Raw genomic sequence first — 14833 nt, 5'->3', positions numbered from 1 at the left:
CCAGACATGGCATGATTTATGAACCCACAGAGTTCCATGTAAAGGAATGACAAAGTACCCAATCATGTGACAAGATGCTCAGCCTCAGTTACAATAAGAGAAGTGCAAATTCAAACTACAAGAAAAGCTTCCCTGGTGGTCCAGTGGTTAAGAGTCTGCCTTGCAATGCAGGGGACACTGGTTTGATCCCTGGTCCAGGAAGATTCCACATGCTGTGGGGCAACTAAGTCCATGCATCACAACTACTGAGCCTACGCTCCGGAGCCCACGAGCCACAACTACTGAAGCCTGTGTGCCCTAGAGCTCGTGCGCTGCAACAGGAGAAGCCACCAAAATGAGAAGCCTCAGCAACGCAACCAGAGAGTAGCCCCTGCTCACCACAACTAGAGAAGCTCACATGCAGCAACACAGACCCAGCACAGCCCCAGATAAATAAACTACAAGGAAATGGTTTGGGGGGTCATCAAAAAGTTAAATGTAGGATTATCATTTGACTCAGCAATTCCATATATATATATATATATATACATACATACATACACACACACATATATATATACATACACCCCAAAAAACTGAAAGCAAGGATTCAAACAGAAACTTATACACCCATGTTCACGGCAGCATTATTCACAATAGCCAAAAGCTAGAAACATCTCAAGGGTCTATCAATGGAAGAATGGATAAACAGTATGTGGTTTGTTTAGACAATAAAATATCAGTCAGCTATAAAAAGGAATAACATTCTGACATGTGCTATAATATGGATGAGCCTTGGAAACATGCTAAGTGAAACAAACCAAACATTTAAAAAGCCAAATACTGTATGACTTCACTTAGATAACAGGCAAATTCAGAGAGACAGGACGTTTAGAATAGAGGTTACCAGAGGGTAGGGGAGAGAGAAACAGGGAGTCATTGCTTAAGAGGCACAGAGTTTCTGTTTGGGGTGAAGAAAAAGTTCAGGAAATGGATTAGCAGCGATGGCTGCACAACATTCTGAATGTAAACAGGGCCACTGAATTGCACACCTGAAAGCGGTTAAAATGGTAAATTTTATATTATATATATATTTTACCAAAATTAAGAAAATAACAATAAAGCTACAAAAAAATACCTTTTTTCCAACTATCAGATTGGCAAAGACAAAAAATATAGTAACAGCACTATTTTCATGGGGAGGATGATCAATCCTAGAGGCAATCAACCCTGAATATTCATTGGAAGGACATAAAACTGAAGCTCCAATACTTTGGCCATCTGATGTGAAGAACTGACTCTTTGGAAAAAAACCCTGATGCTGGAAAAGACTGAAGGCAAAAGGAGAAAGCAGCAGCAGAGGATGAGATGGCTGGATGGCATCACTGACTCAACGGACATGAGTTTGAGCAAGCTCCGGGAGATGGTAAAGGATGGGGAAACCTGGCGTGCTGCAATCCATGGGGTCACAAAGAGTCAGGCATGACTGAGAGATTGAAAACAACAAATGACTTAGTAGCATCCTTATGAAGGAAAATTCACCACTATCTAATAAAATTCCAAATGCACATACCTTTGACTCAGCAATTCTGTACCTGAGTATTTAGCCTATAGGCAATCTCACACATAAAAAATGATATATGTACAAGATTATGTTGGTAGTGTGGTTTGAAATGACTATCCATGGTGGACTGAGTAAATAAAATGAGGTAATGTAGCCCAGGAAAAAATCATGCATTTATTTTAAAAGAGGTGACTCTGTACATCCTAACATGAGTTAGCTCCAAAACATGCTGTTCCATGGGAAAAAACCAAGGCACTAGCATGCTGCTGTTGGCACAGGGAGAAGGACTGTACATCCGTACATAATCGAGTATGCACAGCATATTTCTGAAAAGATACACAAGAAAATGATAACAGTGGCCTCAAGAGAAGATAACCAGTTTGCAGAAGTCGGGGTTGGGGGCAGGGTGGGAGGGACTAAATTTTCACTATATTTACATTTACTCCTATAAAAGTAAGTATGCAAATAGTAACTATTCAGAAATGAATTTTTAAAAGAAAGTTAACTGTAACCATAAGAGGAATTAGGATGATTAAGCCTGACTGCAGGAGCAGTTGGAGGAGGGAAGAGTTGACCCTGTCTCCTAACCCTCTGTCCCACTCTGGCTGCATCTGAGAAAAAAATCATTAAATGGTTCCCCTGTCTTGGCTTTCTCTTCAGTGAAAGAACACAACCTGAGTTCAATGTTCTCCATAGTCCCAGTCACTGTTACTTTACATATCCTTTTTATCATCCTTATTTCCCAGAAATGGAAAAGCAGAGCCCCTGAAGTTTGACTGCCTGGGGTTGCAGCCTCGGTTTTCTTATCTATAAAATGGGCACTCAGCCAAGTCATGAAGATTAACTGAGCTAAGAACTCAATATTCATGTTTGGTGCATGCTTAAAGTGCTCAAAAACCTCCTCTTCCAACAAAAACCTACTGAATGCCCACGACCTGCCAGGCTGTGTTCCAGAATGTTCTTCCTCCTGTGTGTGTTCTGCAGCCTTGGCATCAAGGGCCTACATCTCCTCCAAAAGCCCGTCCTCCTTCCCAGGGCCACTTCTGACAGGGCTGCGGAGTTCCTGAAAAGAAAACTAGTCTGGCAGCACCTGATAAAGTTAATGGAGAATTTTTTTTTTCTTGCTAACAGGAAAACAATTGCTTATCGATCGCCACTCCAGGCCAAGGACACCAAGCCATCCACTCCCGGCAAAGCTGTTTTTAATCAGTCTCCATGACAAGCTAGTGTCTGGCCTGTGCCTTGGCTCTTGAGGCCTGGAGGAGAAAGGAGAGGGAAAAATTGCACCTGCTGGGGCAGGGCCAGCGGTTGGGATGGAAGTCGGGACCTCTGTACTGGAGGGGGAGGTGTGTCCAGGTCTCAAGAAAGAGCCTCAAGGGACACAAACCTCAGTGCCTCAAGGCCACCTGGCAGTCAAGGCCTTGGCCATTCAGCACCACTGACCCCATAGAGTCTAAGCTGGAGTCTGATTGGTTTTAAGGTCACATATCCTCTGAGGTCACAGCCTTTAAAGGAGCTGATGAAAGTTATCAGCACTGGGGGTAGGGGGTGGGGGGGTGGAATCACACACAAGACAGTGGTTTGCATTATAACAGCTACATCCAACTGAGCACTTCTTTACCAATCATGGTTAAGGCTCTGTCTAGGTTATCATTTAATCCTCACAGGCCCTCTGCAAGAGAGGGACAGCTAAACACTCGATTTTGGGGGGGCGGTGGGGAGAGTTGAGGTTTGAGAAAATTCGAAAAGTCCCCTCCTCGAGCCTCCTGCCCAATCCATGGTTCCTTCCCCAGGCCCTGAAGCCTCCCTACCGCCCTTGGCTGGCAACCCCTCCCTCGACTCCCTCCCCTTTCACAGGTGGCTCAAACGGAGGACCAGAACCTTCCTGGAGCAGATGGACCGGGCTCCAGGCCAGGATGAAGGGAACACTCCTTCCTCTGCCAGGAAGCCAAGTGCACAGGCCTCCAGGAAATGCGTTTCCTGGGGGCAGTTTCCAACCTGCCCTGCTTACCAAGTGCCAAGCCACCACCACGGGAGCCTCAGCACAGCAAGTAGCCAGAGAGCAAGCCAGCGATATGCCCTGACCCATGTCACAGGGTCCTCTGTAGGCTCCCCAGAGGTCCCAGCAGACACTCCAGGACAACAGAGGGGCCCAAAATAGCTGTGTGGATGCTGCCAAGGCCAGAGATGATGTCTTCCCTGGGATAACAGGCTTGGCCAGCCACATCCTCTCTCACCTGGGGAAACTGAAGCCTAGGGAAGTCCAAAAGAAAATTCACTCATCCATTCCTTCCTTCAACAAGTAACTACTGGGGACCTACCATATGCCAGATAAACAGAATAAATGTAGTTTCTGAAAAGCAGGCACACAAGTGACTCTATAAGCACAAACTGGAGGAGAAAACGAGGATAATATCAAAGAGAACAACACAAGGACCCTGGGAGGGGTACGGTCTGAGTGGGAGGGTCTGGGTCAAGAGAGGCCTCACTTGAGGCAGTTACATTTCGGCTGAGACCAACAGGGTGAGTTGGTACTAAGGGGGCAGCAACTTGTTCCAGGAGGAGGAAAGATCTTCTGAGAAAGCCCTGCACCAGGAAAGAGGTGGGAGAGGGGAGGCAGCAGAAAGAAGACCCCTGGAGCTGAATGGGGCCAGGGGACAGTGGGCGGCTGGGGGGGCCAGAGCACAAGAACTTTGTTGGAAGCTGATGGGAGCAGGCGGGGTGGCCCAGGCAAAGCCACAGAGGCCCCACTCAGCACCTGTTATGGGTTATGGAATTGTGTCCCCCAAAAAAGATATGCCAGAATCCTAATGCAATATGACTGGTGTCCTTAAGAAAAGGGGGAAATCTGGACAGACCCACACCACATGGAGAACACCATGAGAATGTGAAGGTAGAGACTGGGGTCCTGTGCCTACAAGTCAAGGAACACTCAGGACTGCCAACAGCCACCAGACATCGGAAGAGAGACAGCAACAGATTCTCCTTCACGGCCCTGGGAAGAACCAGCCCTATAACACCTCCATCTGGGACTTCCGGCCTCTGGGACTTTCAGCCTCTGGAACTTTCAGCCTGTTGGACTTCCGGCCTCCAGGACTGTGAGATAATGCATTTCTATCACTGAAGCTGCCCAGTTTGTGGTACTGTGTCATGGCAATCCTAGCAAACTAACACAGCTCCCCACCCAACCACACAAGCCTGCTGCCCCAGAGGCCACGATGCAGAGGGTATCTCCCAGAACTTAAGTGGGAGACCTGGGAGGCTCAGCTATAGCAGCTGACACAATGCTGAGACTTGACATCAGCTGGAATACTCCAGATTCTGGGCCTTGGCCCAACCAAGCAGTCTTTATCAGACTCAGTGACACAGACTCTTAAAACTGTCTCTCCTTGTATAGTCTTTAGTTTGGAGGCATTGAAACTGATCATTTCCCCCAGAGACAAGGGTCCTTCCTTTACAGAGGACATGAGGGATGGTGCTGGCTTTTTTTTCCTTTCTTTCTTTAATCTATTATTTATTTATTTATTCTTGGCTGTGCTGCACAACTTGCAGGATCTTAGTGCCCCAACCAGAGACTGAACCAGGGCCCTGGGCAGTGAAAGCGCAGAGTCCTAACCACTGGACCATCAGGGAATTCCCATAATGCTGGCTTTGGAGTGAACAGACTCCATCCCCATCACAGTCCCTGGAGCCCAAAGTCCCTCTCATGTGATGGGGTCACCCAATGTATTTTGCTTGGCCTACACTGTGTTTAAAACTATTTGAATGAGATGCCAACATTTCAGAGCCAGGAGATTTCAGATAAAAAATCAAAACGTCCAGGCTCTTGAAAAACTGAACACTGATAACACTGGGCCTGAATTCTTTCCTGAACAACTCCCTGTAGCTGTGGACAGTAGACGCACTGGCCTGCATGCCACAGTCCTCACCACTCCCCTTTGGCTTCCCAACGCCAAGGACAGGCTGAGTGCCATGTTACACATGCTCCTTCTTTTCCACCTCTCACCACCTATCTCGCCCCTACATGCCCTACTCTGAGATGCACTGGACCTTAGTGCTATAAAGGGCACACGTCAGTGATCACCTATTCCAACCGTTTCATTTCACCAATGAGAAAAGGAAGGCTCAGACAGATTTATTGATTTGCCCAAAGTTATGCAGTGTTCCAAGCAGGGCTAAAACTGGTTGAGTTTTTCAGAAAGGGGCTAAAAATGACAGGTACAGCCTTGCAATGTCCACATATTGTGTCCAGAAGGAAGTCCAGGCTGAGCCAAAATCTCTAACAAAGAGGGATACCTGAGCCCATTCCTCTGGCTCCCCGACACTCCAACCTGTGTGAGAAGCGAGAATGTGAAGGTGCGGTGTCTTACAGCACTCGGGAAGATGTGCCTGGGCACAGAGATGTCAGTGCAACTGAACTTGTAAGAGCGTTGCCTTTCCCTTTCTTGTTTATTGGACTCCAGGACCTAGAACTTTCTAGAACACTGCCAGCACTCAGTAAATACTGGCCAGAGGTCACTGTTTATTTTATTCATCCCAAGACCACTCAGAAGGTCAGACGTTTTCTTTAGCCGGCCTTGAATCCATCCAAGTTCCTTTAGTATGATAACAGCAGCCTGATTCACGTCAGGAATCAATCCTTGTGTGTCAAAGGGGACTCCGTGGAGCTGGCCATGCTGTCAGCTTTAGGGGTTCCACTATGACTCAAGTCTGGTCAACTGGGCATCAACTGCTCTATTCAAGTGATTGTTTCAAGAGTGGATGTGTGACCCAAGTCAGTCTACTAAAGTCTCATTCTAGGATTTTGTGGAAGTATTAAGAATGTCTCTTTCTGTGGAACACAGAGCAGTGAAGATGTACTTCTAGAGTTACCAGGGGCTTGAGAGAACCCTTCATTAGAATGAAGCTGAGAGAGAGAGAGGAGAGAGACAGAAAAGAATTAAAGTTGGAGACACTGTGTGGCACCTGGATCCAGCCCTACCTGCAGTCCATGTATCCCCAGGAGTTTTTAATCTACATGAGCCAGTAAATTCCCATTTATTGCATAAGCTAGTTTGCAGTTGGTTTTCTGACATTTACAACCAAAAGTCCTAACAGATAAATGATACAGAGTTGATTGACAGAAAAGCTTCTCCACTAAGCTCCCTGACAGATGATCAGTTCCCTACACTTTAAGGCTCCCAACCAGGCCAAACTGCCAAGCAGCTGAAACCCCTGACAGCCTTCACACTGACAGCCTGGCAGACACCAGCATTTTCAAGTTGCTTTAAAATTTTTTTTAATTTTAACAGGAAAAAAAAAAATCAAAAACAGGGAAGGAAAGGGCTTATCAACAGGATGGAATGAAGGGAAGAAACTGACTAGTATTTTTAACACAAGAATCGACAAGTTGAGAAAGTGGCATTGACATATAACAGAGGGAGCTATATAACAGAGGGCGCTCAGCCTGGCATTCTGTGATGACCTAGAGGGGTGGGAAGGCGGGAGGGGAGGGAAACTCAAGAGGGAGGGGATATGTACAGAATTAAGGCTGATTCACATTGTTGTAGGCAGATACCAACACAACATTGCAAAGCAATTTTCTTCCAATTAAAAAAAAATTTTTTTTTAATGACATCACTATAGCAGCAGCCATAGGAGTTGTAGATGCAATAATAGTGATAACTAGTCTTTAGTGCTGGCCTAGTGGCAGGCACTACCACACCGTACATGTATCATCTCATTTAACCATCACAACAACCTTATGAGTTAGGTACTATTATCATGCTTATCTCACGGATAAGGAAAACTGAAACACAGAATCTGAGTGACTTGTAATACTCAAAATTCTCCAAGCCAGGCTTCAGCAATCTGTGAACTGTGAATTTCCTGATGTTCAAGCTGGTTTTAGAAAAGGCAGAGGAACCAGAGATCAAATTGCCAATATCCGCTGGATCATGGAAAAAGCAAGAGAGTTCCAGAAAAACATCTTTTTCTGCTTTACTGACTATGCCAAAGCCTTTGACTGTGTGGATCACAATAAACTGGAAAATTCTGAGAGAGACGGGAATACCAGACCACCTGACCTGCCTTTTGAGAAATCTGTATGCAGGTCGGGAAGCAACAGTTAGATCTGGACATGGAACAACAGACTGGTTCCAAATAGGAAAACGAGTACGTCAAGGCTGTATATTATCACCCTGCTTATTTAACTTATATGCAGAGTACATCATGAGAAACGCTGGACTGGAAGAAACACAAGCTGGAATCAAGATTGCTGGGAGAAATATCAATAACCTCAGATATGCAGATGACACCACCCTTATGGCAGAAAGTGAAGAGGAACTAAAAAGCCTCTTGATGAAAGTGAAAGTGGAGAGTGAAAAAGTTGGCTTAAAGCTCAACATTCAGAAAACAAAGATCATGGCATCCGGTCCCACCACTTCATGGGAAATAGATGGGGAAACAGTGCAAACAGTGTCAGACTTTATTTTTGGGGGCTCCAAAATCACTGCAGATGGTGACTGCAGCCATGAAATTAAAAGACGCTTACTCCTTGGAAGGAAAGTTATGACCAACCTACATAGCATATTCAAAAGCAGAGACATTACTTTGCCAACAAAAGTCCCTCTAGTCAAGGCTATGGTTTTTCCAGTGGTCATGTATGGATGTGAGAGTTGGACTGTGAAGAAAGCTGAGCGCCGAAGAATTGATGATTTTGAACTGTGGTGTTGGAGAAGACGCTTGAGAATCCCTTGGACTGCAAGGAGATCCAACCAGTCCATTCTGAAGGAGATCAGCCCTGGGATTTCTTTGGAGGGAATGATGCTAAAGCTGAAACTCCAGTACTTTGGCCACCTCATGCGAAGAGTTGACTCATTGGAAAAGACTCTGATGCTGGGAGGGGTTGGGGGCAGGAGGAGAAGGGGACGACAGAGGATGAGATGGCTGGATGGCATCGCCGACTGGATGGACGTGAGTCTGAGTGAACTCCAGGAGTTGGTGATGGACAGGGAGGCCTGGCGTGCTGCGATTCATGGGGTCGCGAAGAGTCGGACACAACTGAGCAACTGAACTGAACTGTACCAAATCACACAGTGATTTGGGAAAGTACAGGTGTGAAATCAAAGGCTCCCAGAGAGGGGGAAGCATTTGTGATCAAGGGCACAGCCCTTCTTTGCTGGTGACCTTGAGGATAACAATGCCTACCTCAACTACCACCACACAGGGCCCTGCACACAGCAAATGCTCCCTAAATAGAAGCTGTTGCCAAGAAAGCACTTCAGTGGCTATCAAGTTCAAGCCCCTTCAATTTATATTAAAATAATTTTTTTTCTAATCACACCATGCTAACTTAACTCTTTCCATCTTCCCTTCTAATTCTTATCCATATGCATCACTTTTTACAAAATTAAAAGCAGAGTGTGCCTATAATTTCGCATCCTTGCTTATCTGTGTCAAGAATTTTGCACACACTCTCACAGCTTTCATAATCAACACACTAGGGCTTCAAAAGTAGTGGTTGAGACCCAGGAGGTGAGATGACCTCTCCTAGGCAGCCCAGCAGGTCCCAGGCTAGGCCAGGGTATGACCCCTGACCCCTGCAGTGTCCCCTTCTGCCCTGGATGCTGGCAGAGTAAGAACCTCCCCTGTCTTAAGAGTTCCTAGACCGCTACTGTTAGGTCAATAATGAAGTATCGCAGAGAGAAAGAGCATCCCCCATCTCATGCCAGGTACCTAAGGTCAGGTGTGTGCAGATGGTCCTTGCCTTGAAGAGCATGAATGAATGGGTAAGTGTGGGTGTGGATGTTGGGGGTATTTAGAAAAGTGAGGTAGGAATCATCTTACTTCCTCTTCTCCCACTGAATCCCTCCCAGTCTTTTACTCAACCTAAGGAAGAAGTCCAGCAGTTCATGGGGTCCCAAAAAGAGCCGGACATGACTAAACGATGACAACAACAAGGAAGAAGTGGGAAACAATTGAAATTTCAATTTGTAATGAAAATAAAACACTTGACTCCAACATTCTGCAGCTTGACAAATCAGAGGGAGGGGGCCAACTGGGAATCTACAGGCATCCGGGCCTCGCCCACCCACAGCCCTTCTCCCTTCCTCTTCCCTGCTGTTTGGAGGTGATGCTAAATCTAGCTTCCTCTCTTCCCAGCTTTCAGCACAAAGCAGCCCCAGCCAGGGGCAAAGACGGGCTGGAAGCTGGCTCTGGGGGTCCAATCGTGTCCCCCACACTTGGACCCAGAGGGCAGTAGAATTGTCTGGGAACAAATCTAAATAAAATCTCTGCCAGAGGCCTTAATGGCAAAATCCCAAAGCGGTTTTAAAAACTCACAAGGGAGGTGTCCTTCCCTCCACACCCTGCCCCCCCAACCAAACCACTGGTTCCCCAGTTAAACTTCTCCAACAGAGGCTTATCTCAGGCACCTCCCACTGTGTGCCTTCCCCACCCCACCCCCACTCACTTCCCACCCCCACTCACTTCCCACCCCATGCCCAAGCAGGAGGGGCAGAGGGGCAAGACCTTGGCCTTCCTCCCCATTTCCTTGGGGGACTATCAGTGTCTCCTCTCCAGGTTGGAATTAGCATTTTTATCCCTGCAACTGCCATCTCTCAACTATTTACAGAAGCCAACAGGGATAAAAAGGGACAACATAAAAATAGTTGCTCAGCAGCTTTCTGGGGGTGAGGAGGGTAGGGGCACAACACACTCTTCCCATTTTCTTTCTTCTTTCCTTTTCAAAACGGAAAAATGCTAGAATTGTTCATCTTTTCCAAACTGACCCTCAACAGTTCCAGACCGCTCACTCAGGCGCTCCTTAGGGACAAGGATCAAGTCCCAGCATTCCTTGGTTCCCAGGACGGAGCTTGTCACCAGCCCCTCCCAAAAGTGTGGGTTCAGTGAAAAATCACCAGCACCCTGCTCTGCCTCCCTTCTGCCCCTGGGCCTCCTTCCAGCCTTCCAAAACCATGAGCCAGTCAACAACGAAAAATTTTTTTCTTCTATCCACTTTTTTTTTTCTCTATCCTTAAAATGTTTCATAATTGACAAGAAAAATTCAGCAGCAACACTACACACATGACTGAAACTGAAAACACTGGCAGCTAAAATAATTCCTTCCCCGTTTTGGTCACTAGCATCCCGCAGCAGGGAATGCCAGAGGTCTTTTCTGTGAAGTCAAACAGCGCTCCTTTTAAATATGCCCTTCTTTTTGGTTTTATCAAGGAAGGGATCCAATCAGGGAAGGAAGAAAAAGTGACCATTCAAAATCTTTTTATTTTTTTGAGAGCACAACCATTTGGAAATCATTTCCACACCATCATCTCCTGGGGAAGGTTGATTCCACTCCATGAGAACATGGGCATCGTTTGGCAGCATAAGGAGGCCAAGGGAGACACGAGTGCTCAGGACGAGAAGGTATGTCAGGAAACTATACAGATCTCAGGGGACTTGGGCCTTGATTTTCTCATCTGTAAAACAGAGCTGCAGCAACCTACCTAGAGGGTAGCTGTAGAGTCAATCTTCTAGAAAAATGCCCAACATACAACATGGCCCATAAGCAATGTTCTCTCTAAAAAGACTACATTCTCCCTTCTTCTCTGTGCTCCACTTTTCCCAGCCATCATATAGGAGGGGTTCGGGGACTGGAATTCTCTGGGCTTCCTCCCAGCTCATTGATCACACCACTCCATTTCCATGTTCTTGGTGGGCTTTCCTGGCAAAGCTATCAGGACCTGAGCTGACTCCATGCCTGGCCACAGGTTGCCAGCACCATCTGTCTGGTGAGGCTTTCTCTACTCTGTGGATTTCCTTACCTGGAAAAGGATCTCACAATATACATACCAAAAAAATCACACAGGAACCTGCATTTAACAAATCATGACTGAAATGAATGAAACTGAATAAAATCCAGGCTTTCCCTGAAAATCACACTGTGAGCTGACCTGGGAAGTGATGGGCTTAGACTGGAGCTAGGAGGGTGAAGTGAGAGAGTTTTGAAAAGTAAGGGAGTTTCCTTGTTCCAGGAAGCTGGTCTCCAGTTGATTTCGGAGAACCTTTCTTCCATCACTTTCTCCCTGCAAACAGAGTGACAAAGTAATGTCGTGTACTCAGAAGTTTATTAGTTGGGGGCTGCGGAGGCAAAGGAAAGTACAAAGAAGTTTAAGAAAGTACAAAGGCCTTAAGAAGCTCTTATGGGGCTTCCCTGGTGGTCCAGTGGATGGGAATCCACCTTCCAATGATCCAGGAAGACTCTACATGCCACAGGGCAACTAAGCCACAACTACTGAGCCGGAGTGCTTGAGCCCATGCTCCACAATAAAAGAAGCAGTGAGAAGCCCACACACCCCAACTAGAGAGTAGCCCCTGCTCATCGCAATGAGAGAAAGCCCAAGTGCAGCCATGAGGACCCAGCGCAGCCAAAAATAAGTAAATTAATTAATTAAAATTTAAAAAAGAAAAGAAGAAGCTCTTATAGCAGAAACAATACAAGAAAACAAAATATAGTGTATCCATACACAGACTATTCAGTCATAGAAAGGAAGCAGTGATACATTCTACAACAAGGGACAACCTTGAAAACATTATGTTCAATGAAAGCCAGACACAATAGGTCCTACATTCCTAACAGGTCAGTATATAACAAGCATAGCCTTAAGGGAGAAAAGTCAGTTCCCAAAGGGAAATGGCGATTTCCTCAACTTTCCAGTTAAGAAGGCACAGAAGTGAGGCTGAAGGCCGAAGCCTGCATCTGGGTTATCTGGCCCAGCCCAAAGGGGAGGAGCTACTGGGAAAAGCAAAACATCTGTGCAAAATAGCAAAACAAGGCCCTCTGACCCAAAGGAAAATCTGAAATAGCATGTGCCCGAAATTACCGGCATCAGGAAACGAGAACCATATGCTTCCCACAACCACCATGATCCTGAACGAGCTACTCAGCCTCTCCAAGCCCATCCATGAAATGGGTTCATGATGCGGTCAGGGCAACTCCGTGGCCCACGTTAAAATCTCAGCCAAAAAGCCTTGAAAACAGGCTTGGCCTGCCCCACCCGCCTATCCCTTCCTCCTGAGAGAGGTGCTTCCCCACCAACCAGCCCATCTGGGATGCAGTTCTCAAGAAGGGGATTCCAGGTTACTCCAGAAAGCTCCCTCTGCTAGGTCATCCCATCCTACACCCCTTCCCTCGTCCTATCCAATCTCCACTTTTCAGCCCATCCTTCAAAGTTCAGCACGAATGACACCTCCTTCGGAAAGCCTCCTGTATTCACACCTGCCAGAAGGGATTTCTCCAGAATCCCCACTGCCCTCTGCTTCCTCATTTCCACAGCACTTATTCCTCCTGGTATTTCTCAGCAGGAGCACTCTTAGCCATTTACGGCAGGGCAATTCTTCACGCCTGCTGTGAATCTGGCCTGCCTGCAGGATATTTGGCATCCCCAGCTTCTGCCTACCAGAAGTCAGGAGTGCTCAGCTTCATTTTGACAACCAAAAGTCACCCCCACACTTCTCCAAATGCTCACCAGGAAGGTGGAAACACCTCTGATGAGAATTACTGCATAGTTATTAGTGAATATACTTGTCTACCAGCCCACTAACAACCTGGAAACAAACACAAGCCCAAGTCAATCAGCATCACCACCGTGACACCTCAGGCTGTTTTAGCAAACATTTCTGGGCTCCTCAAGAAGCCTAGGGCAGCCTTGCAAAGGCCTCTGTTCTAGAACAGGTGGTAAAGTGCACAGGCTTTAGGACCACAGCCTGGGTTGGCTGTGTGACCCTGGGCAAGTTACTTAGCTTCCCTGAGCCTTTCTATAAAATGGGCTAACTCCTAGCAAACTGCAGGATTGTTTTTAGCCTCAGTTTCCTCATCTCTATACAATGGAGATAAAAATCCCCACCCTACAAGATTTTGGTAGGCAATAAATGGGATAATGCCTGCAACACACAGTATAGTATTTAACACATGCTCTCAGTCAGTCATGTCTCTTTGTGACCCCATGGACTGTAGCCCATGGAATTTTCCAGGCAAGAATACTGGAGCGGGTTGCCATTTCCTCCTCCAGGGGATCCTCCCAACCCAGGGATCGAACCTGCTTTGGCAGGCAGATTCTTTACTACTGAGCCATCTGGGAAGCCCATCTAACACACAGTGAGAACTCCATAAATGCTGGTTATGAACACTATTATTATTATCCAAGTTAGGGGCCCATCAGATGGGCATTACTTTTTATCACAAAAACAGGCTGTGCGCTCTCCCTACAAAAGGCTGCTCTCTATACAGGAAGGGTTTAGGACCCGCGGTCCGGAAAGAAGTTCTAGGACCCACCAGGAAGCATGCACAGTTGGTTCCTAAGTTGAATGTTTTTGTGAGGCGCTTTGGCGGGGTGGGGTGCGGGGTAGGGGGTAACTCCCGCAAAGCCCTCCCCGTGTTGCTGCCCCTGCCTCCCCCTAGGAACAAGGGGCTCTATGGGGACACAGCTATCTACTTCTCTCTCCCCTGGGGGCAGAGCCACCTGAGGTGGGTGGTAAATAACAGCAAAACTCTATTTAGAGCTACATAGATAGCTCTATTTAGCTCTAGATATCTCTAGGGTTGTGGGAACTTCCAGACTGAGGAAGGTAAAAGTTGCCCCTGAGGAGGAGGGCACTGCACGACTCACCCCGGGCCAGCGTGCCCCTGTTACTGCGGGCACCGAGATCCCCGGCCCCGCAAGCATCATCCCTCTGCCCCAACCTTACCAAGGAGACAGGAGGGGCTTCGGCGCCACCTCTTCAGCACCAAGTGAGAGCAGCAGGGCCGCTGGCAGAGCTGTGAAAACACCCCGCTTCCCAAACTGGGCAGTGCAGGGGGTGGGGAAGCCAGGAAAAGCGCAAGGCTGGAACCCGGCGCGGGGGGGCGGGCGGCGGGCGCGGCGGGCAGCCCAGGCACCTAGACCAAAGCTGAGCGGGGACCGGGCCCAGCATCCCCGCGTCCCCAAGAGTCAGGTGGAGGATACCGGCGAAGGCACCTCCCCGCGTTCACAGAATGCAGCGGCCCCGAGGTGAATTTAGGTCAAAAAAAGACCAAGCTTGTGAGGTTCCGGCTGAGAGAAGGGGGCGGGGGCAGAGAGGGCCAAGAGAGGAGAGGCTGAGGAGCCCCCGGTCCCACAGCAGAAGGTCCAGGGTCCCGCCGCCAGATGTCCAACCCACCACGGCGCCGGTGTGCACCCACCCGAGACAAGAGGGGAGCAGGGATGGGTCGCTCAAAGTCTGTCAGCCCTCTCCACCTGCGCGCCCCGGCTTTCGCCACCTGTCAAACGCGAG

General features: G+C 47.6%; 1 protein-coding gene across 6 annotated transcripts in view; it reads right to left on the bottom strand.

Moving 5' to 3' along the window:
• The window catches only part of CAMKK2 (calcium/calmodulin dependent protein kinase kinase 2), a 52588-nt gene that overhangs the window by 37278 nt on the left and 477 nt on the right, over positions 1–14833 (bottom strand). For 2 of the 6 annotated variants that reach the window (XM_005217776.5, XM_005217778.5), the window contains exon 1: positions 14270–14632. The exons of the other annotated variants lie outside the window; for them this stretch is intronic. The gene's annotated coding sequence lies outside the window, so the exon portion shown is untranslated. Of the gene's footprint in view, positions 1–14269; positions 14633–14833 lie in introns of those variants that run through there. 6 annotated transcript variants of the gene reach the window in all.

This window comes from Bos taurus, chromosome 17, assembly GCF_002263795.3.
Source record: "Bos taurus isolate L1 Dominette 01449 registration number 42190680 breed Hereford chromosome 17, ARS-UCD2.0, whole genome shotgun sequence".
In the NCBI taxonomy this organism is placed as follows: Eukaryota; Metazoa; Chordata; class Mammalia; order Artiodactyla; family Bovidae; genus Bos; species Bos taurus.
This window is presented reverse-complemented; position numbering and strand designations above follow the sequence as displayed.